Genomic DNA, 22,513 nt, shown 5'->3' on the forward strand with positions numbered 1-22,513 from the left:
TGTCTCTTGCCCATTGATATAAGGGATTGTTGGCTTTTTTCATGTGGATTAATTTGAGTTCTCTATAGATCCTAGTTATCAAGCTTTTGTCTGATTGAAAATATGCAAATATCCTTTCCCATTGTGTAGGTTGTCTCTTTGCTTTGGTTATTGTCTCCTTAGCTGTACAGAAGCTTTTCAGTTTAATGAAGTCCCATTTGTTTATTTTTGTTGTTGTTGCAATTGCCATGGCAGTCTTCTTCATGAAGTCTTCCCCCAGGCCAATATCTTCCAGTGTTTTTCCTATGCTTTCCTGGAGGATTTTTATTGTTTCATGCCTTAAGTTTAAGTCCTTTATCCATCTTGAATCAATTTTTGTGAGTGGGGAAAGGTGTGGGTCCAGTTTCAGTCTTTTACATGTAGACATCAGTTCTCCCAACACCATTTATTGAATAGGGAGTCTTTCCCCCAAGGTATGTTCTTGGTTGGTTTAGCAAAGATTAGGTGGTTGTCAAATGTTAGTTTCATTTCTTGGTTTTCAATTCGATTCCAAGTGTCTATGTCTCTGTTTTTGTGCCAGTACCATGCTGTCTTGAGCACTATGGCTTTGTAGTACAGACTAAAATCTGGTATGCTGATGCCCCCAGCTTTATTTTTGTTACAGAGAACTGCCTTAGCTATACGGGGTTTTTTCCGGTTCCATACAAAACGCAGAATCATTTTTTCCAAATCTTGAAAGTACGATGTTGGTATTTTGATAGGAATAGCATTGAATAGGTAGATTGCTTTGGGAAGTATAGACATTTTAACAATGTTGATTCTTCCCATCCATGAGCATGGTATGTTCTTCCATTTGTTAAAATCCTCTGCTATTTCCTTTCTGAGGATTTCATAGTTTTCTTTATAGAGGTCCTTCACCTCCTTCGTTAGGTATATTCCTAGGTATTTCATTTTCTTTGAGACTATGGTGAAGGGAGTTGTGTCCTTAATTAGCTTCTCATCTTGACTGTTATTGGTGTACACAAAGGCTACTGACTTGTGGACATTGATTTTATATCCTGAAACATTACTGTATTTTTGGATGACTTCTAGGAGTCTTGTGATTGAGTCTTTGGGGTTCTGTAAGTATAAGATCATGTCATCAGCAAAGAGGGAGAGTTTGACCTCCTCTGCTCCCATTTGGATTCCCTTTATTTCCTTGTCTTGCCGAATTGTATTGGCTAGAACTTCCAGCACTACGTTGAATAGTAAAGGTGACAGAGGACAACCTTGTCTGGTTCCAGTTCTAAGAGGAAAAGCTTTCAGTTTTACTCCATTCAGTAAAATACTAGCTGTGGGCTTGTCATAGATAGCTTCAATCAGTTTTAGAAATGTGCCAGCTATGCCTATACTCTTCAGTGTTCTAATTAGAAAAGGATGCTGGATTTTATCAAATGCTTTTTCTGCATCTATTGAGAGGATCATGTGATCTTTATTTTTGCCTCTGTTAATATGGTGGATAACGTTTATAGACTTGCGTATGTTAAACCAGCCTTGCATCCCTCCCCAGAAGGTGGTTTTTTTTAAAGGTTGTGTCAAAGTACCCTACTGTACACCTATATTGCTCTGTCTCCCTCTTTCTGTGCCACTCTTCTTTTTGTCAATATTCCTTTCACCCATCCCCTCTCCTTTCTCTATTTTTTTTTTCTTCTTTTCACTCGGTCCTCCTTTCTTTCATCCCTTTCTTGCTCTTCAACCTTCTCACCCTTCTGGTCCTGTACCAAAAGGACTCATCTAACCCTTAGTCCACAGGCATGAGAACTTAAAGAGCAAGAGGAAGTGAAAGGAAAATTAGAACAAGGAAACAGATAAAAGAAATCACTCATGAGGAAGAATCAGCAGAAAACTCCAGACAACATGAAGAACCAATCTAGAACAACCCCGCCAAGGGACCATGAGGTAGCTACTGCAGAGGATTCCACCTGTAAAGAAATGTTAGGAATGACAGAAAGGGAATTTAGAATACACATGTTGAAAACAATGAAAGAAATGATGGAAACAATGAAGGAAACTGCTAACAAAGTGGAAAATAACCAAAAGGAAATCCAAAAACAGAGTCAAATAAGAGATGAATGATATGAAGAATATAAAAAGGATATAGCAGAGCTAAAGGAACTGAAACAGTCAATTAGGGAACTTAAAGATGCAGTGGAAAGTATCAGCAACAGGTTAGACCATGCAGAAGAAAGAATTTCAGAGGTAGAAGACAAAGTTCTTGAGATAGATAGTAAAAGAGGCAGAAAAGAAGAGAGAGAAAGCAGAATGTTCACTGTCAGAATTATGGGACTTTATGAAGCGTTCCAACATACGAGTTATAGTAATTCCAGAAGGGGAAGAAGAATGCCCCAGAGGAATGGAAGCCATACTAGAGAATATTATAAAAGAAAATTTCCCAAATATCACCAAAGATTCTGACACACTGCTTTCAGAGGGCTATCGGACCCCAGGTCGCCTCAACTCTAACCGAGCTTCTCCAAGACACATTGTGATGAACCTGTCCAAAGTCAAGACAAAAGAAAAGATTCTGCAAACTGTCAGGAGTAAGCGCCAGTTGACCTACAGGGGCAAATCCATCAGAGTGACCACAGACTTTTCTATGAAACTTTCTAAGCAAGAAGACAATGGTCATCTACCTTTAATCTACTTAAACAGAACAATTTCCAGCCCAGAATTCTGTATCCTGCTAAGCTAAGCTTCAAAATTGACGGAGAAATCAAATCATTTACGGATATACAAACATTGAGAAAATTCGCCACAACAAGACCAGCTCTACAGGAAATACTTCAACCTGTTCTGCACACTGACCACCACAATGGATCAGCAGCAAAGTAAGAACTCAGAAATTAAACGACAGAACCAAACCTCCACACTGATGCAAAAGATAAAACTAAGCAATGGGCTCTCACAAAATAAGACAAATAGAATACTACCACACTTATCAATTATCTCAATAAATGTTAATGGCTTGAATTCCCCACTGAAGAGACATAGATTGGCTGACTGGATTAAAAAACACAAGCCATCCATTTGCTGTCTGCAGGAAACACAGCTGGCTTCAAAAGACAAATTAAAGCTCGGAGTCAAGGGTTGGAAGACAATTTTTCAGGCAAATGGCATTCAGAAGAAAAGAGGAGTTGCAATCTTATTTTCAGATTCATGTGGATTTAAAGTAACTAAAGTCAAAAAAGACAAAGGTGGCCACTTTATATTGGTCAAGGGAAAAATACAACAAGAAGATGTTTCAATTCTAAATATTTATGCACCCAATTTAAATGCTCCCAGATTCTTGAAACAGACCTTACTCAGTCTGAGCCATATGACATCTGATAATACCATCATAACAGGGGACTTTAACACTCCTCTTACACAGCTGGACAGATCCTCTAAACAGAAATTAAACAAAGATATCAGAGATATAAATGAGACCCTAGAACAACTGTGCTTGATAGATGCATGAAGAACACTCCATCCTAAAGATAAAGAATATACATTCTTCTCATCACCCCATGGAACATTTTCCAAAATTGATCATATCCTGGGACACAAAACAAATATCAACAGAATCAAAAGAATTGAAATTTTACCTTGTATCTTCTAAGACCATAAGGCACTAAAGGTGGAACTCAACTCTAACAAAAACGCTCAACCCCACACAAAGGCATGGAAATTAAACAATCTTCTGTTGAATAACAGATGGGTGCAGGAAGAAATAAAACAGGAAATCATTAACTTCCTTGAGCATAACAACAATGAAGACACAAGCTAGCAAAACCTGTGGGATACTGCAAAAGCAGTTTTGAGAGGAAAATTCATCGCTTTAGATGCCTACATTCGAAAAACAGAAAGAGAGCGCATCAACAATCTCACAAGCCATCTTATGGATTTGGAAAAAGAAGAACAATCTAAGCCTAAACTCAGTAGAAGAAAAGAAATATCCAAAATCATATCAGAGATCAATGAAATTGAAAACAAAAGAATCATTCAGAAAATTAATGAAACAAGGAGTTGGTTTTTTGAAAAAATAAATAAAATAGATAAACCATTGGCCAGACTAACGAGAAATAGAAAAGTAAAATCTCTAGTAACCTCAATCAGAAATGATAAAGGGGAAATAACAACTGATCCCACAGAGATACAAGAGATCATCTCTGAATACTACCAGACACTGTATGCCCAGAAATTTGACAATGTGAAGGAAATGGATCAATATTTGGAATCACACCCTCTCCCTAGACTCAGCCAGGAAGAAATAGAGCTCCTGAACAGACCAATTTCAAGCACTGAGATCAAAGAAACAATAAAAAATCTTCCAACCAAAAATGCCCTGGTCCAGATGGCTTCACACCAGAATTCTATCAATCCTTCAAGGAAGAGCTTATTCCTGTACTGCAGAAATTATTCGAAAAAATTGAGGAAGAATGAATCTTCTCCAACACATTCTATGAAGCAAACATCACCCTGATACCAAAACCAGCAAAAGACCCAAACAAAAAGGAGAATTTCAGACCAATCTCAATCATGAATATAGATGCAAAAATTCTCAACAAAATCCTAGCCAGTAGATTACAGCTTATCATCAAAAAAGTCATTCATCATGATCAAGTAGGTTTCATCCCAGGGATGCAAGGCTGGTTTAACATACACAAGTCCATAAACATTATCCACCATATTAACAGAGGCAAAAATAAAGATCACAATAAAGATCCTCTCAATAGATGCAGAAAAAGCATTTGATAAAATCCAGCATCCTTTTCTAATTAGAACACTGAAGAGTATAGGCATAGCTGGCACATTTCTAAAACTGATTGAAGCTATCTATGACAAGCCCACAGCTAGTATTTTACTGAATGGAGTAAAACTGAAAGCTTTTCCTCTTAGAACTGGAACCAGACAAGGTTGTCCTCTGTCACCTTTACTATTCAACGTAGTGCTGGAAGTTCTAGCCAATACAATTGGCAAGACAAGGAAATAAAGGGAATCCAAATGGGAGCAGAGGAGGTCAAACTCTCCCTCTTTGCTGATGACATGATCTTATACTTACAGAACCCCAAAGACTCAATCACAAGACTCCTAGAAGTCATCCAAAAATACATTAATGTTTCAGGATATAAAATCAATGTCCACAAGTCAGTAGCCTTTGTGTACACCAATAACAGTCAAGATGAGAAGCTAATTAAGGACACAACTCCCTTCACCATAGTCTCAAAGAAAATGAAATACCTAGGAATATACCTAACGAAGGAGGTGAAGGACCTCTATAAAGAAAACTATGAAATCCTCAGAAAGGAAATAGCAGAGGATTTTAACAAATGGAAGAACATACCATGCTCATGGATGGGAAGAATCAACATTGTTAAAATGTCTATACTTCCCAAAGCAATCTACCTATTCAATGCCATTCCTATCAAAATACCAACATCATACTTTCAAGATTTGGAAAAAATGATTCTGCGTTTTGTATGGAACCGGAAAAAACCCCGTATAGCTAAGGCAGTTCTCTGTAACAAAAATTAAGTTGGGAGCATCAGCATACCAGATTTTAGTCTGTACTACAAAGCCATAGTGCTCAAGACAGCATGGTACTGGCACAAAAACAGAGACATAGACACTTGGAATCGAATTGAAAACCAAGAAATGAAACTAACATTTGACAACCACCTAATCTTTGCTAAACCAACCAAGAACATACCTTGGGGGAAAGACTCCCTATTCAATAAATGGTGTTGGGAGAACTGATGTCTACATGTAAAAGACTGAAACTGGACCCACACCTTTCCCCACTCACAAAAATTGATTCAAGATGGATAAAGGACTTAAACTTAAGGCATGAAACAATAAAAATCCTCCAAGAAAGCATAGGAAAAACACTGGAAGATATTGGCCTGGGGAAAGACTTCATGAAGAAGACTGCCATGGCAATTGCAACAACAACAAAAATAAACAAATGGGACTTCATTAAACTGAAAAGCTTCTGTACAGCTAAGGAGACAATAACCAAAGCAAAGAGACAACCTACACAGTGGGAAAGGCTATTTGCATATTTTCAATCAGACAAAAGCTTGATAACTAGGATCTATAGAGAACTCAAATTAATCCACATGAAAAAAGCCAACAATCCCTTATATCAATGGGCAAGAGACATGAATAGAACTTTCTCTAAAGACGACAGACTAATGGCTAACAAACACATGAAAAAATGTTCATCATCTCTATATATTAGAGAAATGCAAATCAAAACAACCCTGAGATATCATCTAACCCCAGTGAGAATGGCCCACATCACAAAATCTCAAAACTGCAGATGCTGGCGTGGATGTGGAGAGAAGGGAACACTTTTACACTGCTGGTGGGACTGCAAACTAGTACAACCTTTCTGGAAGGAAGTATGGAGAAACCTCAAAGCACTCAAGCTAGACCTCCCATTCGATCCTGCAATCCCATTACTGGGCATCTACGCAGAAGGAAAAAAATCCTTTTATCATAAGGACACTTGTACTAGACTGTTTATTGCAGCTCAATTTACAATCGCCAAAATGTGGAAACAGCCTAAATGCCCACCAACCCAGGAATGGATTAAGAAGCTGTGGTATATGTATACCATGGAATACTATTCAGCTATTTAAAAAACTGGAGACTTTACATCCTTTGTATTAACCTGGATGGACGTGGAAGACATTATTCTTAGTAAAGCATCACAAGAATGGAGAAGCATGAATCCTATGTACTCAATTTTGATATGAGGACAATTAATGACAATCAAGGTTGTGGGGGGGAGGAAAAGCAGAAAGAGGGACGGAGGGAGGGGGTGGGGCTTCGGTGTGTGTCACACTTTATGGGGGCAAGACATGATTGCAAGAGGGACATTGCCTAACAATTGCAATCAATGTAACCTGGCTTATTGTACCCTCAATGAATCCCCAACAATAAAAAAAAAAAAAAAGAAAGAAAATTGTGGCATCTTGTGTTAACTTCATTAGAGGTAACACACTAAACCACAGACAATTTCAGGAATTTCTGTCTGAGCTAAATGTTGCCTGTGAAGATGTTCTGTACCACACAAAAGTCTGTTGGGTGAGTCGAGGGAGAATTTTGAAACATTTCTATGACCTACTTCCACAGATTACAGCTTTTCTGCTTTCAAAAAACAAGTACTAGAGCTCAATGATGCAGAATGGAAATGGCACCTTGCCTTTCTGACAGATGTAACAGAGCTACTCAACAGTTTCAATGTGCAACTTCAAGGAGAGGGGAAGCTCATCTGTGATATGCTATCACATGTGAAAGCATTTGAAGTAAAATTAGGCCTCCTCGTCAAACAAGTGAAAGAGGAAAATTTCTGCCATCTCCCTACAATTCAAAATCTGTTAGCAGAAAATCCATTGGTTGCATTCCCAAATAAAACATGTGTGGATTCACTGGAAAAGTTGCAAAAGGAGTTCCAATTTAGATTTAAAGAGCTTCATCTCCATGAATAGGACATACAGCTTTTCCGTAACCCATTTTCTATTGACATTGAAAATGTGGATATGATTTACCAAATGGAACTGGCTGAACTGCAGAATTGTGACTCTCTGAAAGACGCATTCAAGTCAAGCAGCCTTCCTAATTTCTATGCATCTCTCCCCTCTGAGACATACCCTAATCTCAGGAACCATGCATTCAAAATGGCAACCATCTTTGGCAGCACTTATGTCTGTGAACAAACTTTTTCCAGCGTGAAACATCTGAAATCTCCAACCAGATCTAGACTAACTGATGCACACTTGCATCACTTGTTACAACTAGCAGTGACAAATATGGAACCGGACATTGACCATCTCATTAGCCAAAAGCAGGCCCATAGTTCCCATTGAAATACTAGTAAGTTTGTTGATTTAACTTTACTTGTTCTTCATTTTAAATATTGTATTTGTTCCCATTTTGTTTTTTACTTCAAAATAAGATATGTACATAGGAATTTGTTCATAGTTTTTTTTTTAAACTATAGTCCGGCCCTCCAATGGTCTGAGGGGACAGTGAACTGGCCCCCTGTTTAAAAAGTTTGAGGACCCCTAAAGTATACTGTAGGAGAGTTTAGTTGTTCCACAGTATGTCAACCCTTGATCTTACCTGCCTTTTTTTATTTAAGTCTTTCAGAAGGATGTTTGTATCTCATTGTGATCATTTAGCATATTTTTTGTAACTACTGCTGTTGAGTATCTTTTTGTATTTTTCTTGGATACATAAATGTTCTCTTTGGTGAAGTTCAAGACTTACGCTCCACAGTCAATTGAGATATCTGCATTTTTTATATTGATTAAAAAAAATTTTTTTTTTAAATTTTGGGATGATATATATGGTAGTTTGTCAAACATGTATTATAAATATTTTTTTATACTTTGTGGGTGCTTTTCATTTTCTCTGTGGTGTTTATTTATTAAAGAATAAATTCTTAATTAAAATAGAGTCAAACTGAACACCTCTCTCCTCCTTTTAAGGTTCGTACTTTTATGTCCTTACTTACCTTGAGATGAAGAAGAAATTCATGGTGTTTTCTTCCAGAAGTCTTCTTGTTTTTCCTTTAATTTTTAACTCACTGTCCATATGGGATTGGCCTTTTTATTTTTGTAGAGTTCTGAAGTGTGGTGTAAGTCATTTGTTCTCATGCATAGATCCAACCGATCCAGTACCATTTATAGAAAAGATTATTAAGTCTCAACTGCACTACACTATCCCATTTGTCAAAAAATCAAGCAAGAGTTTTTTTTGCCTCTTTCTGGATTTCCTTATTCTTACGTCCACTTGTCTGTTCTTACCACCATCTCTTAATTACTACTGTTTTACAGCACACCATGGTACCCAAGGTGTATGTGTGTTCTTCAAACCCGTCTTCAGTTTTGCTCTTTTTTGCCCTTTTACTTCCATGTAAAATTTAAAATCAGTTTATCAACACTTCCTTAACCACTAACACACATACTTAATCGCATTTATAAAAAAAATCTACTAGGATCTTTATGAAATTGCAATACATCCATTGATCAACTCCAGAAAACTGACTTTTCATTGAAATATCTGGCCTTCCAACCATGAACACAATACATCTTTTTATTTCTTTAAGTCTTCTTTAAATTTTTTCGTTTAATTTCTCTCAACTGTGCTCAAGTAAAGTATGCTAAAATTTCTCACTATTATCCTAAAAAAATTACTAAGGTATTTCATACGTATGTTATTAAGTGTGTGCAAATTTTTCATAGTGTATTTTCCTGGTAGATGAACATTTTAACTCTAAGGATTCTTTTATCTTTGAAGTGCAATTTTGACAAATTACATTTGTTTTTGCTTGCCTGATATATTCTTTTCTATTTTACTTTTAAACTTTCTGAGTTGTGCCTTTATAAGGAATATCAAACTTTGCTTTTGCCTTTGTTTTTACTTCAGTCTTACTATGTCTTTTATTTTTAATTTTAGTGTTAATGTAGTTGTTGACATAACTGAACTTGTAACTACTTATTGTTTATTTGTCTATTTGTCTCATCTGCTCTGTATTCCTTTTAATCACTTTTCTTACCTTTTTAAAAGTTAGCCAGGTATTTTGTTTGAATATATATATTTTTTGGTCTAAATTGTTAACCTCAAGATTATATCTCTTCAACTTAGTAGAACCTAATGTAAATATTGTTATAGTTTTTCCCAGACAATGTTAAAACCTTCAGATACTTTAACTCCATTTGTCTGTTAACTCTTGTGGTTTTATTACTGTCATGCTTTTAATTTTAAATACAATTAAGCAAAACAAAGTATTATCATTATGTATAATCTATATTCTTTTTGATATATAGTATATATATTTCAGATATTTGACATTCCCATTGTTTTTTTTTTCCTTTCTTTCCCTGGTTCTTTATAAGGTCGTTTTCTTCTCTTTGAAGAATTACTGTGGGTTTGCAAAAGAAAATTCCCTCAGTATTTTTCTTTCTTGTCTGAAGATATTTATTTTCTTTTAGCCTTTGAAGGATATTTTCATTAAGTGTAAAATTTTGCACTGGAATTATTTTCTTTCAGGACTTTAAAGGTATTTTTCTATTGTTTTCTTATTTTCATCATTCTGATGGAAAGTTAGCTGTCATTTTTATCATTTGTTTTGGGGAAAAATGAGTTTTTTCTTGTTATTTTAAATAATTTCTCTTTGTTTTTTAATGGTTTTACTATAGTATCCTTAGGTTGTGGTTTTATCTGTATTTATCCTACTTGAAATTTATAGCCTTTCTGTGACTTGATGTTTTTCTTTAATTTTCTTTTAATTTTGAATAAAACTCAGTCATTATTTTATAAATACTACTTCTGTGCCATTTTGTCTTTTTCTGTCTAATGTCCTAATTATACATTAGACTTTTTCACCAGTTCTCATATATCTCAAAAATTCATTTTGTTTTTCAGTTTTCCTTTGGGTGTCAGTTTTGCTTTTTCAATGATCGTCCCCCGAGTCCAATATGTGGTCAAAACCATCTAATAAGTTCTCAGTTTAAGGTGTGGTATTTTACAGGTCTAGAATTTCTATGTAGAGATGCTTTATGTGAACATCTGTGTTCTTGAATATATTAGTTTTTCTAAATCTTATGTTTATTATCTTAAATTTCATATCACCTGTGCATTTCTATTGTCTGTCCCCCACCCCCCACCCCATGGCTTTGCACATGGGAGCTGGCTCATTTTTAACCAGTGTGTCAGACATCTTACATGATAAGCTGTCTATTAATATCTGTCCAGAGACTATTCACTGGATTCTCTGGCACGTAGCCAGAATAAGGGCTGATCACACAAGCCAATCAAAGTCTGGACTGATAGGGAACTGGGTTAGCTATTTGTAAAGCTGAATCTACATCTGCTTCTTGGCCTTTCCTAAGGAGTGGCTCCCTGGTGTTTCCAGAGGGAGCCCTTTTCTCTTGAACAGCAAGTTTTGTTTTTCTATTGTAGTATCATGAGAGGGTGAAAAGACGTGCTCAGTTTTCCTGGTGGTTTATCCTTGGTTTCCTGTATTCTTTCCCAACAGATCTATCAGGGAGAAAATTAATTTGGCATGATAGTTTCACCACTCTGCTCCTTGTTTCTTTGGGGGATCTGGACCTCTCACGTTCTCTGGTGCTCTTAAACCAGGGATTATTTTCACCATTGTTTTGACCTGAAAACCTTTGTTGATCTGATAAATTCTATGGATGCTTCTCAGAATAATAAATACATAAAATGATTATAAAAATAGCTAATCATATTGAAACATTATGTCAAAGTATATGGATATTTTGAAGTGAGAGTTATGAAACACGTGCTTCTTAAAATCAGTAAAAATTGAGCAGCAGGCTTAACAACCATCATAATTTTGAAGTAGGATATATTACACAGGGTTCTGCAGAGAAACATAATCAATAGAATGCGTACAGAGACAGAAACACAGAGAGAAAGAGGGAGAGAAAGCTTTTGGGGGATTGAATGAGTCCTATTCATATTATGAAGTGAAATCTCCATGACTTGCAGTTCACTGAGTTAAATGTTAATCTCATCAACAAAACAGCCACCAAAAACATCCATCGTAATGTCGATCCAAATATCTGGACCCCATGGCTCAACTAATTCAATATGTAAAATTAATCACCACACAGAATAAGCATAAATGTATTTTTAGCTGCTCACAATAACTGTAATATTATAACATCATGCTAACATTCATTGGGGGTTTATATTTACAGTCAAAAAATTGCAAATTTGCAGTTTAAGATTAGTTAAAAAAAACAGTAAAATTATTTTTCCCATAAACTCCATAAATTCTATTGATAGACCTTCACCTTAAGAAACTTTGTCATTTTTTAAATCCACTTTTGTGGTTCTAGTTTTTCTTGTTGAGATCATTGACATACAACAAATTATTCCATCACAGACAAAGTAGAAGTCTTATTTGAAACCTTTATATAAATTAACCACCTCAATCCTCATGAAAAGATCCCATTGAGTAAATTGTTATTATTCCTGGTTTACATATTAGGAAATCAGTTAATCAGAAATTAGTCGTTTAGACTGACTTAGGGATTGTCAAAGGGAGGATTTGACCTGAAGCTTATCCTCCTACCCTAGAAAAATCTGACAGCGTTACCATGCCTGTGGGAAACCCGATTTGAATAAGGCAGAAGTTTTCACCTAACCATGAGCAGCTTTAGCATAATATGAACCCCTTCTATTCCTCTCAAAAGAACCTTCACAAAAAAAAGATACCAAAAATCAATAAACTAGGAAAACTTTATTTCTATTTAGCACTTTCATTTCTAATTTGCCATTTTCTAAAAAATGGATCTCAGACTTCCTTTAAAATTAAGTGGAGCTAGAAATGCATGGATTCCCCTCCTCCCCCACCCCCCGGCCCCCACTCCCCCGTTGCCAGTAGCTTTTGTTGTGTTCACGGAATTTTTTTCTTAAAATTCTGACTTGACTATTCTTTCCATGATTTTTCTGATTTTACAATCCACCATGGATCTGGATTGCTTAACTACTGCCCTGTTAAAGAGCAGATTCAGTTGGTCCAGTACTGTAGTGATTTGTTGTATAAAAAGTAAGTAATTTAAAAATAGCTGTAATACTTACCATCTCATGTAGTTAACTTTTTTGTGGAATAAGAACAACTAAAACCTACTTATTTACCAAAAATCCCTAATGCAATATAAAAATGTCATTAATGATTATCCTCATATTGCTCATTAGACCTTTGGACTCATGATTTCTCCTGTTTATCTGTATATCTGCTACTTTGTGTCCTCCGACCTACATGTCCTCATCCCCCATCTGCTCATTGCAACTACTATTTCATTCTCTGTGTATCTTTGTATATTGACCTTTTTTTTTTCTCCCTAAGAGTCCACATATAAGTCTGATCATAAAGTATTTTTCTTTCTGTGTCTGGTTCCTTCACTTAGGATAACGTGGCCCAGGTACACCTGTGTTATGGCAAATGGCGGGATGTCCTTTCTTAAGATTAAATAGCATTGCAGTGTGTGCATATACTATAGTTTATCCATTCAAATCTCCACGCACACCTAGGTTGTTTCCAGATCTTGGCTATTATGAACATAAAATGATTTTTTTTTGCTGTGACAATTGTGGGTATGTAGATATTGTCTCAATGGTGATTTCATCTTCTTTGGGTAAATTCCTGGAAGAACTGCTGGGTCATATGATATTCTTATTTCCAATTCCTTTAGGAACTTTCATACTATTTTCAATAAAGATTGTACCAATTCATAATCTCACCAACAGTATACCAGGATTTCTATTTTCTTTCCTCTATACCCTCATCAATATTTGTCACCTCCTATCCTTTTGATAATTGACACCCTAGTGGGTTCAGGTGATATCTGATAGTGGTTTTAATTGCATTTTCCTCATAATTAGCAATGTTGAGCACCTTTTCACATACCTGTTGGCCATTTCTGTGTCTTTTAGAGAATTCTCTGCTCTGATGCTTTGCTCATTTTTCTTAATGAGTTATTTTTCTGCTACTAAAATGGTGAGAATTCTTTATAAATTGTGGATATTAACCTATTATCAGATACATCATTTGCAAATATTTTTTGCAGTCCATGGGTTCACTTTTCATTTTGTTGATAGTTTCCTTTGCTGTGCAGAAGACTTTTACTTTGATGTGGTCCCATTTATTTATTTTTGCTGTGTATTTGGTGCAATATCCAAAAAATAATTTATCATTGCTAGAGCCAGTGTCAAAGGGTTTTTGTTTTAAGGTTCTCTTCCAGGAGTTTTCTGGTTTCAGGTCTTCTTAAATGAGATAAAATTTACATACAGTGCACAGCAACCGTCCTGTTTCCTTTCCCTTCTCTCATCCATGTCTTCTCTCCCAGCTCTTTCTCATCCCAGTCTTCTCAGAAGAGCTCTTCCCTTCCTAATCTCCTTGCCTGAATTAATTTACATTTTTATGAAAGGCAGAAAAGGGGTAAAAACAGAGCCAGGAGAGACAGTCCCCTGTTTAAGAACAGGGTCTGTGACAAGGTTGAGACTTGTTGTATGTTAATTATTTTTATCCAGTTACATTTATAATTTTTAATTAGGTAACAAACCATAGCTACTTTTTGTAGGTCCCAGTAAGATGATATTCTTGTTAAGAATGATGCTATCTCTTAAAAATTGTCTCTAAAATTATTGTATATATTATTTGATCCCCAATTTTCATTTCTAGAAATTCATTTTACAGAGTCCTGCTCCCATGAAATTTCTGGAATTCCATTTTAGAGAGTCCTGCTCATGTGAAAAATAACATATGTACAGGCTTATTCATTGTTGCATTATGTATGATTTTAAATTATTAGAAACAAATCAATGACAAGCTATAAGAGGATGGTTAACTAAGTTATGGAATATAATGCTATCTAATTATGGAAATGAATGAGACGGTTGTTTATATATAATTTGGATGATCTCTAAAATATATTAAACAAAAAGAACAATTCAAAATGTGTGTAGGATGATACTATTGGTGTAAAACGTTGAGGAAATACAGATGTGTGGATGGCTGTGAGTAATTTTTTCTTACACAGAGAATATTTTAGGAGTATGTAAGAAACCATGATATTGGTTACTCCTGAGGAGTGGGGGGGGGGTATAGGAAAGAATGGGAGAGAAACTTACTGAACATGTAATCTCCCCGTTTTTGTAGGCTTAAAGCATGCAGATACACTGCCTATCAAAAAGTAAAATCAAAATCTTGATAAACTTACAGTTCTTTTAATTGTCTTCCAAGGGCTATAGCATACTTCATGATTTGTACTAAACGGGATAGCATTTTTGTTTTTGTAGTTCTTTTTATTAACCCAGAAGAAGACTAGAGCAATTGCTGGGTAATTGACGTGCTATCAGCTATCATCAACCTTTTACTCATAAACAGAAAAATCTCCCTTTAACAGTCAAATTATAACACAGGCCTTTGTCCTACAGGGTGGGATATCCATATTTCACTGAGCCCCTCCTCTGTGTCCCTTAGAAATGGTTACATGTTCTGCATTATCTGTCGTGGGGTCATGCCGTCTCTATTAGTCATTTTTGTTTTGAAATATATGTACGTTAAAGCACTAGAGATCATATCTCATCATTTTGTTATTGTCTTTTCTCAGTTCCTCTGCAATCTCCACAAAGATTTACTCAAAGAGTGAGTTTAAGGCTCATATTTAAGTTTCTAACATCTGAAGCATAATTTGGGCTGGTTTGCCATGTTTAACAAAATGGTCTGAATGCTTAGAGTCAACAGAAGTACAATGCATAGTAACTGGACGGCTGAAGAAGTTATTCTTGGGACTTAAAAGCCCCCAAACAAAGTCTAGATATGGGCCTAGTTCCTGGCAGTGTTTTACAAGTTGTGGCCTAGCCCACACCTATCTAGGAGAACACTCAAGTGTGTCCATGTTTCTGAACCCAGGTTCCAAATTCCAAACTATCTTGGTTGATAAAAAGGATCACGAAAACAAAAATGTTGTCTAGTTTAGTACAAATCATGGAGAAGTGTGTTGTAGCCCTTGGAAGAACTGACAGTTTAGCAAGATTTTAAAATCATTTTTATTTTACTTTTTGATAGGCAATGTCTTTGCATGCTTTAAACCTAAAAAAGTGGGGGAGTCAATACTTGCAGATTGAGAAATTGCCTTTTCCTAATGCCCACTGGCTCAGTCCCAGCACCGTGTCTCTGTACAATTAAAGCACAGATTTAGACTAGACAAGGATGTGTACCTTTCCTCCAAGTATTTCCTCACTTGAAATTATAAAATGGAAATGATGCCAAAATGTACTTATGGGTCATACTTTCATTCAAGCGATGTGAAGAAAAGGCCTTGGGAAGTTGGGATATGGTGTATGCCTGAATTTGACTAGATGGCTTGTGTCCCTGAGTGGAATGGATATTCTTCTTGCTGACAATGGTATAGAGCTATCCAAAAATTTCCACTAAGCAGGACACTTAAGTCTACAGGATCTGTGCTTTGATTTTAGTGCCACTGTAGTTTCCTCCAAGAACCATGCCTCTTGGGAGTTACTAGACCCAGATGATTTCTCTGAAACAAAAAAAGTTTCGCTGTGAAGGTGAATCTATGTCTTTGTTATTGGAAACCAAATACTACCAAATTTTAAATGGCCATTCTGCTGCAAAAACAAAAATCAAACCAACCAATCACAATTCCAAAATCAGGCACTATAATTCTGTTTTCCTCATTGCACTCGTTAACATTAGTGTTTGTCAACCATTTTTAGCGCATGGTGCACTTGAACCTATAGCTAAACTTCCACAGCACACTTAAATTGTGTTGTCCAAAAGAAGAGTAAAAAATATATATATATATACACACATATATATAGACATATATACACACACACACATATATATATTTACACACACTGTGCTTTGAACTTCTTTTGAAAATAATTGAACTAATGATCTTTAAAAATTTTCATGGCACATCAAAGGTCCTCTCCATGGCACACCAGTAGAAAATCACTGCATTAGAATGAAACAGCTCTTCTTCTCTCTGATCTAAATCTCCATGGCTGCCTTTTCTCTGTAGCAGTCTTCTTTGTAGAGGTGAAACAGTAGGGGAGGGAGATGTCTCTAAACTGTTTTCAGAAGAGAAATACTACTTGGGTGGGATTCAAATTTTAAAGCGAGTAGACAACACAGCACCCATGATGTTCTCCATGTGCTCTCACAGTACTGCCCCCATCTCTCCCTACCTAACCACTGGGCACGCCTGGTGCCGCCTCAGTAAGATGTGAGATTCCTCACTCACAGCACTTAATGTGAGTGCGGATTTGTGTGATCCTTCTTAGCAGCTGCTATTCAAGCATGCCTAGTACAGTGTCTAGCCCTGAGTTGACCCTCCCTAAATATTTTGGGAATAAATGAAAGTTCAAGGTGTATCAAATACCTTGTGGGTTAAGTACCAGCTTCCAGAATTCTCATTCCAAATGAAATTTTGTTTTTAAATTACTCATATGGTTATTAATTACCTGGATTAAAATATCTAGAGATGTTTATCTAGAGCAGCGGTTCTCAAACTGTGGGGTGCGACCCCTTTGTAACAATTAAAATACATCCTGCCTATCAGGTATTTACATTACAATTCATAACAGTAGCAAAATTATAGTTATGAAGTAGGAATGAAAATAATTTTATGGTTGGGGGTCACCACAACATGAGGAAATGTATTAAAGAGTCGTAGCATTAGAAGGCATTAGGAAGGTTGAGAACCACTGATCTAGAGAGAAAAAAATAGATATAGAACAAAAATAAAAGTGCCTGGCATAGTCAAACTTTCCCCGAATGGAGAGTTGTTGTAAAATATATTAAGCTGGGTATATAGGTATGTGTGTGTGTATTCTCATGTTCCAGTTGTGTTAATACTTCAGAGGGATTACAGGGACACACACACAAAAACAACATAACATTTTTAAACACAAGCAAAAAGGAGAAATATTTTAAAAATAGAGGCATGTTAAAGTTTCAAAAAGTCCCAGTAGCTGTGAGATATTTTCAAAGGACACCAGGGTGGATTAGGACAGGTGCAGTGGCTCACACCTCTCATCTCAGCACCTTGGGAGACTGAGGCAAAAGGATTGCTTAAGGCCCAGAGTTTGATGCCAGCCTGAGCAACACAGCGACACCCTGTCTCTTCAGAAATTTAAAAATTAGCCTGGCATAGTGGTGTACACCTGTAGTCCCAGCTACTCAGGAGGCTGAGGCAGGAGGATTGCTTAAACTCAGGGCTTTGAGGTTGCAGTGAGCCATGATGAAACACTGCACTCTAATCTGGCCACATAGCAAGACTCTGTCTCAGAAATAAACAGAACAAAATAAGTAAACAAAAAAGGAAGCTATTTGAACAATCAGAATGAAAAGAAGGAAAAGGGCAAAGTAAAAAAGCTGGGGTAGTATTTTGGACAAAAGAATGGAATGAATGTATTTGACATATGGTCAGGGGAAGTTTGAGCTTACTGTGGACATCTCTTTAGGAAAAGGAAAATAAAATTATAAAAACAATTAGGAGAAGACTCTTCAGGGAGCTTGTGCCAACAAGAAGATGTGAAATTTAAAGTTGATTAGCTTCTAAGTCCACCTGTGTGGGAAAATAGTCCATCTAGATGAGAATCAGGACATGTTCTTGGGAATAAGAAAAAGCACAACTAGGGAGAAGCAGTGAGGTACGAAAGACCAAGATTCCGCCGTGTCAAGTGGGAGGTTGACTGCTATCGGCTGGGTGTCTTCCTAAGATGGGGTGAAATGTGGAAACTGCCATCTCTAGAAGACTCATTTAGACCCATTTCGGGAGTGAGTGGGTTTAGAGACCTCCTGGATGGATGGGTGTGTGATTCAGGAGGTAATGAACACTTTCTCAGGCTTCATACAATGTGTCATGTTAAGAATTATGTCCTTCATGAAAATTGTACGAAATTGTATGAAATTTTCCTTTGGTGCTAAAAATGACAAAATAGAGCCTTGCTTCTAATTCGGAAGGAAGAAGTTACATGCAGGGAGGAAACACAATTTCGTTTAAAATCATTTTATTGAATAAGTCTTTGAGCACAATTGCTCATGGACTAGAGCTTTCAGAGTTCATGGTCTAATAATTATGGGATAAGTTAGACATGATGTTCTTTGTCCAAGATTTTTTTAGACCAAATGTAAAATTATTAAGGACTTTTCTTTTGATTGACATGCCTGTGCTGAGAGATGTTGGACCCAAGTTTCTCATCATATCCCCTCTGTGCTCAGAGCTGCCATGGACTTCACTGAGAGCTTCGTGCAGAAATAGTCTCTAGTCTCAGAGATTGTGAAAGGGAAATTTAGGTATGCTATCCTGATTCTTCTATTGGCAAATAAAGCTGAAATTCAATGTTCTGGTATCCTAAAGGAAAATAATATGTTTTCTAAGAGAATGTCAAGATTTTTTTTTAATAGATGAAATCAAAGTAAAAAAAAAAAAACACTGCACAAGAAGAGCTTCTTCTGACTCTTTACAAAGTCTGATAGAGCTGGTTTTCTAAAGAAAAATTAGCATGCTTTGTTAGACATACCTGTTGTATCCAGCCTTTTAGATGGAACTGAAATACAAGTAAATGTTAAATTAAAAAGCAAAACCAGAGAGCTGTCGTTTAAAATGCATAGACCAAGGCCATCAATGGATGTAGAAACTATTGAAGAAAAATGTTGTGGGGAGCAAAATATTGTCTGGTGGGTAGATATCCCTCGTCACGTCACTAACTAACTACAAGTGGAACAACAGGTATCATGGGTGACCTCGATTGGAATCTGGTTTGAGCAAAACAGGCAGCCATGAACCAAAATATCTGGTGAGGGAGATCCTTGGAGGAACGGCATTCTGAGTCAGTGACCAGGAATTTAGTGCAGTGTACAGGCGCAACAAGTGGCAGTGTGGCCATGTGCTTGTCCCTGGGGTGTGTGCCCGTGAGCGAGAGTGCAAGGTGGGGTGGGGGAGAGACGATAGGGATTCTTCTTCTGGATTCCTTTACCATCACGTGCCTTAAAAGAGAGATCAGCAGACAAAAGAGATGTTGAGTGTGTCAAACAAACACGTTATTTATTATACTATTCCTCCACTTTACCATCTCCATTTTCTGGAATTCCTTCCCCCCTGCCCCCTGTAAAGATACCAGTTCCTCTGCTTCTCTGGGAGGGCATTTCAACTGCTTCCTTCCAGGGCTGTCAGAAGAAAACTCAAAAACATCTCTTTTTAAGCAGAGAAATAATAAAACTTTCAGACCTTGCCGATTTCATCTTTCACAACCAAAGAGGATTTTCAAGTTATTTCCTAAAATAAATAAATAAATAAAGGAAGGAAGTAAAATAAAAGTACAGAAAAGCACCTACCCTGAGTCTCCAACCTTATCAACATAAAAAGCGAGCAGAAAGCTTTGAAATGTGAGCCTTTCTTTTAAATGACTTCCTCTACCACACACAGTCTTTGGGTAGGAGGCAGAGGAGCATAAAATCCTATCTTCCTTTGTGTAATAAAAGCCCTAGGTGTCAAGGCTCCCTGTCGGCCAACAGCCTTAGTCTCTGTGCGCGCTTCTTACCTGTGATTCATCCACACTGCTGCGGTGCTGGTTTCTGGACTCGCTGGCGTATTCCCTTCGTAGATGCAGAGACTTACGTTCGCATTTGTCTCCTGGCCTCACCCTTCTGTTGTTCTGTTTATTGGTTTTGTTCTTGTCGAGTCCTACAAATTCTTTTCCAATAAATACTACAGTCACGGAGGCCTGGGGCATGGTAGAGCCATGGGTGTTATTTGTGGGTGACAAGGATAAAGGCAGTGACTATCGGAGCTGGTTCTGATCAGTGCGACATAAAACTGGTTCCCATGCTGAGCTGGAAGTCTTTGGACCACCATGTAGTTCTCTGGCCACAGCCTACCTGGGAACATTCTTCTCTCCACATTTTGGGGAATGTGATTTCTTTAAATATATATTTTTAATTTTTCTTTCTTTCTTTTTTTTTTTTTTAGACAGAGTCTCACTCTGTTGCCCAGGCTAGAGTTCCAGGGGACCTCAGCCTAGCTCACAACATCCTCAAACTCCTGGGCTTAAGACATCCTCCTACCTCAGCTTCCAGAGTACCTGGGACTCCAGGTGCCTGCCATGAGGCCTGGGTATTCTTTAAGTATTTCTACAGCAAACTATTTTGTCTGCTTATGGGTTTGTCAATAAAGGGTTCATTACACGGTGAAAATCTGTCTTCCATTCTACAGCACAACATCCCTCTCAGGTAAATGTCACTAGTGCTGTCTGTCGTGTAGCCGAGAAGCCAAGGAGGTTCCCAGGGGAGAGATGACGTGGGCTCACAAATCACTCCAGTGAGAGAGCTGGGCACAAGGTCCAGGTCTCCTGCCTCCGGCTTTTGTTGGAGCTTGGTGTTAAATTTTATTTGAAATGTTATCTGAGTGCTTACACGTGCCTTCTATTCTCTTCTCCAGCTCTAACCTCTGCTGGGGTCACCTGATCCCACTTCCTACATCAGGCAGAAAGCACAGAGGTGAGACAATGTTCTCTGGTCCCGACTGCCGTGGCTACTGCAAGACAGTCCTGCCCACAGGAGCTCCTGAGAGTTCACGAGAATCTGCTCTCTGGTCCCCCAGGGAAAAGAATCAAGGTCAGTATTTCAACTGTAATTTCTAGCCCTTTTTTTCTGTGAAAGCTCACTTCTAATGAAATGTGGATAGTAGATAAAATGCATTTTCAACATGGTCAAGTAGCCTTGAGCTACAGAGAAAAACATAACGTGATTATGGCAAATCATTTGTTCTCTTTCTATTGCCTTAACCTCCATGACCTGACAGGCTCTAACGTCGCCTTCACGGTCCCACCCTTGTCCATCTCAGGCCAGAGATCAGTGTTACTGAGCTCGTGGAGTGTGAAATCTAGAATTGCTGTCACCACGTGCAAAGAGTAAGGCTATCTCCTACAGTGCTCCGTTTGAACTTTCCACTGTCTCTGGTCTTTAATGAATCAAATTCAACAGGTATCTTTGAGCTCCAGTGAAAATTCTGTGTTTGTATATACAAAAGAAGCATAGGACTGTGACTGCCCTTGAGGAATTCCAACAAGGTTGGAAGACAAAATAAACTTAAGTTTAAAAGGAAAGATCAGACAGTGGAATAGGCAGTAACCGAAGCGTAAGATTGTAAACTGTGCAAGTGCTTGGAGACATAGAGGAGAAACATGAAGAAGAGAGAAATATCGATGGAAATAAGGCAATGCTCAGAGACCAAGGCCTGATGGTGATGAAGGAGAAAGAAGAATAAGTTATCCTGAAGGCTGGGAGATTGGAATTTTAGTGGAGTATAAATACAAAGAGTTAGAGTCAGGTTCTATATTTGAGATTGCAGCCTGAGAAAAGGATGACTGCCCTTCCCCAATGATCCCAATGTCTGGATTTTCCTTACAGTTCTGGGGCCTTCATAGACAGACACTTCTCTGATAATTTTTATCAGTTCAGTTACTCTCAGGGGCCTATTCTTGGCAATAAAATATGAGAAGAAGCAAAGTAAGCAAATATGGATCTGTCTCTCCAACTCTCTTTGTTAACCATCTGATTTGATGACAACTAAAGTTGTCAATAGCTTCCAAATACAAAAAAGTCCCATGTGTCAATTACTGTTAAGGGAGAAGACTGTTGGACACACTTATTCCTACCCATCTCTGGACAAAAAGGGGGGAACACTACATGTAAAATGTAGTGAAGAACTAAACATGTAATTCTAGAAACTAGCATTTGAGCATTTAAAAGAGAAACCACCATTCTATACATGACCTTCAAAATTTTTTGTAAGTTCTCAGAAATATGTAGGTAGCATACTTCAAAAAGTTCAGACCACTCTTAGTCAATGGACCAAAGTTTTACTGATGAACTAAAGAGATAAGGTCTCATTCTTGTTTTAATAATACAACACTTTGTACTTCTGATAATCCT

Source organism: Nycticebus coucang, chromosome 5, assembly GCF_027406575.1.
Source record: "Nycticebus coucang isolate mNycCou1 chromosome 5, mNycCou1.pri, whole genome shotgun sequence".
Lineage (NCBI taxonomy): Eukaryota > Metazoa > Chordata > Mammalia > Primates > Lorisidae > Nycticebus > Nycticebus coucang.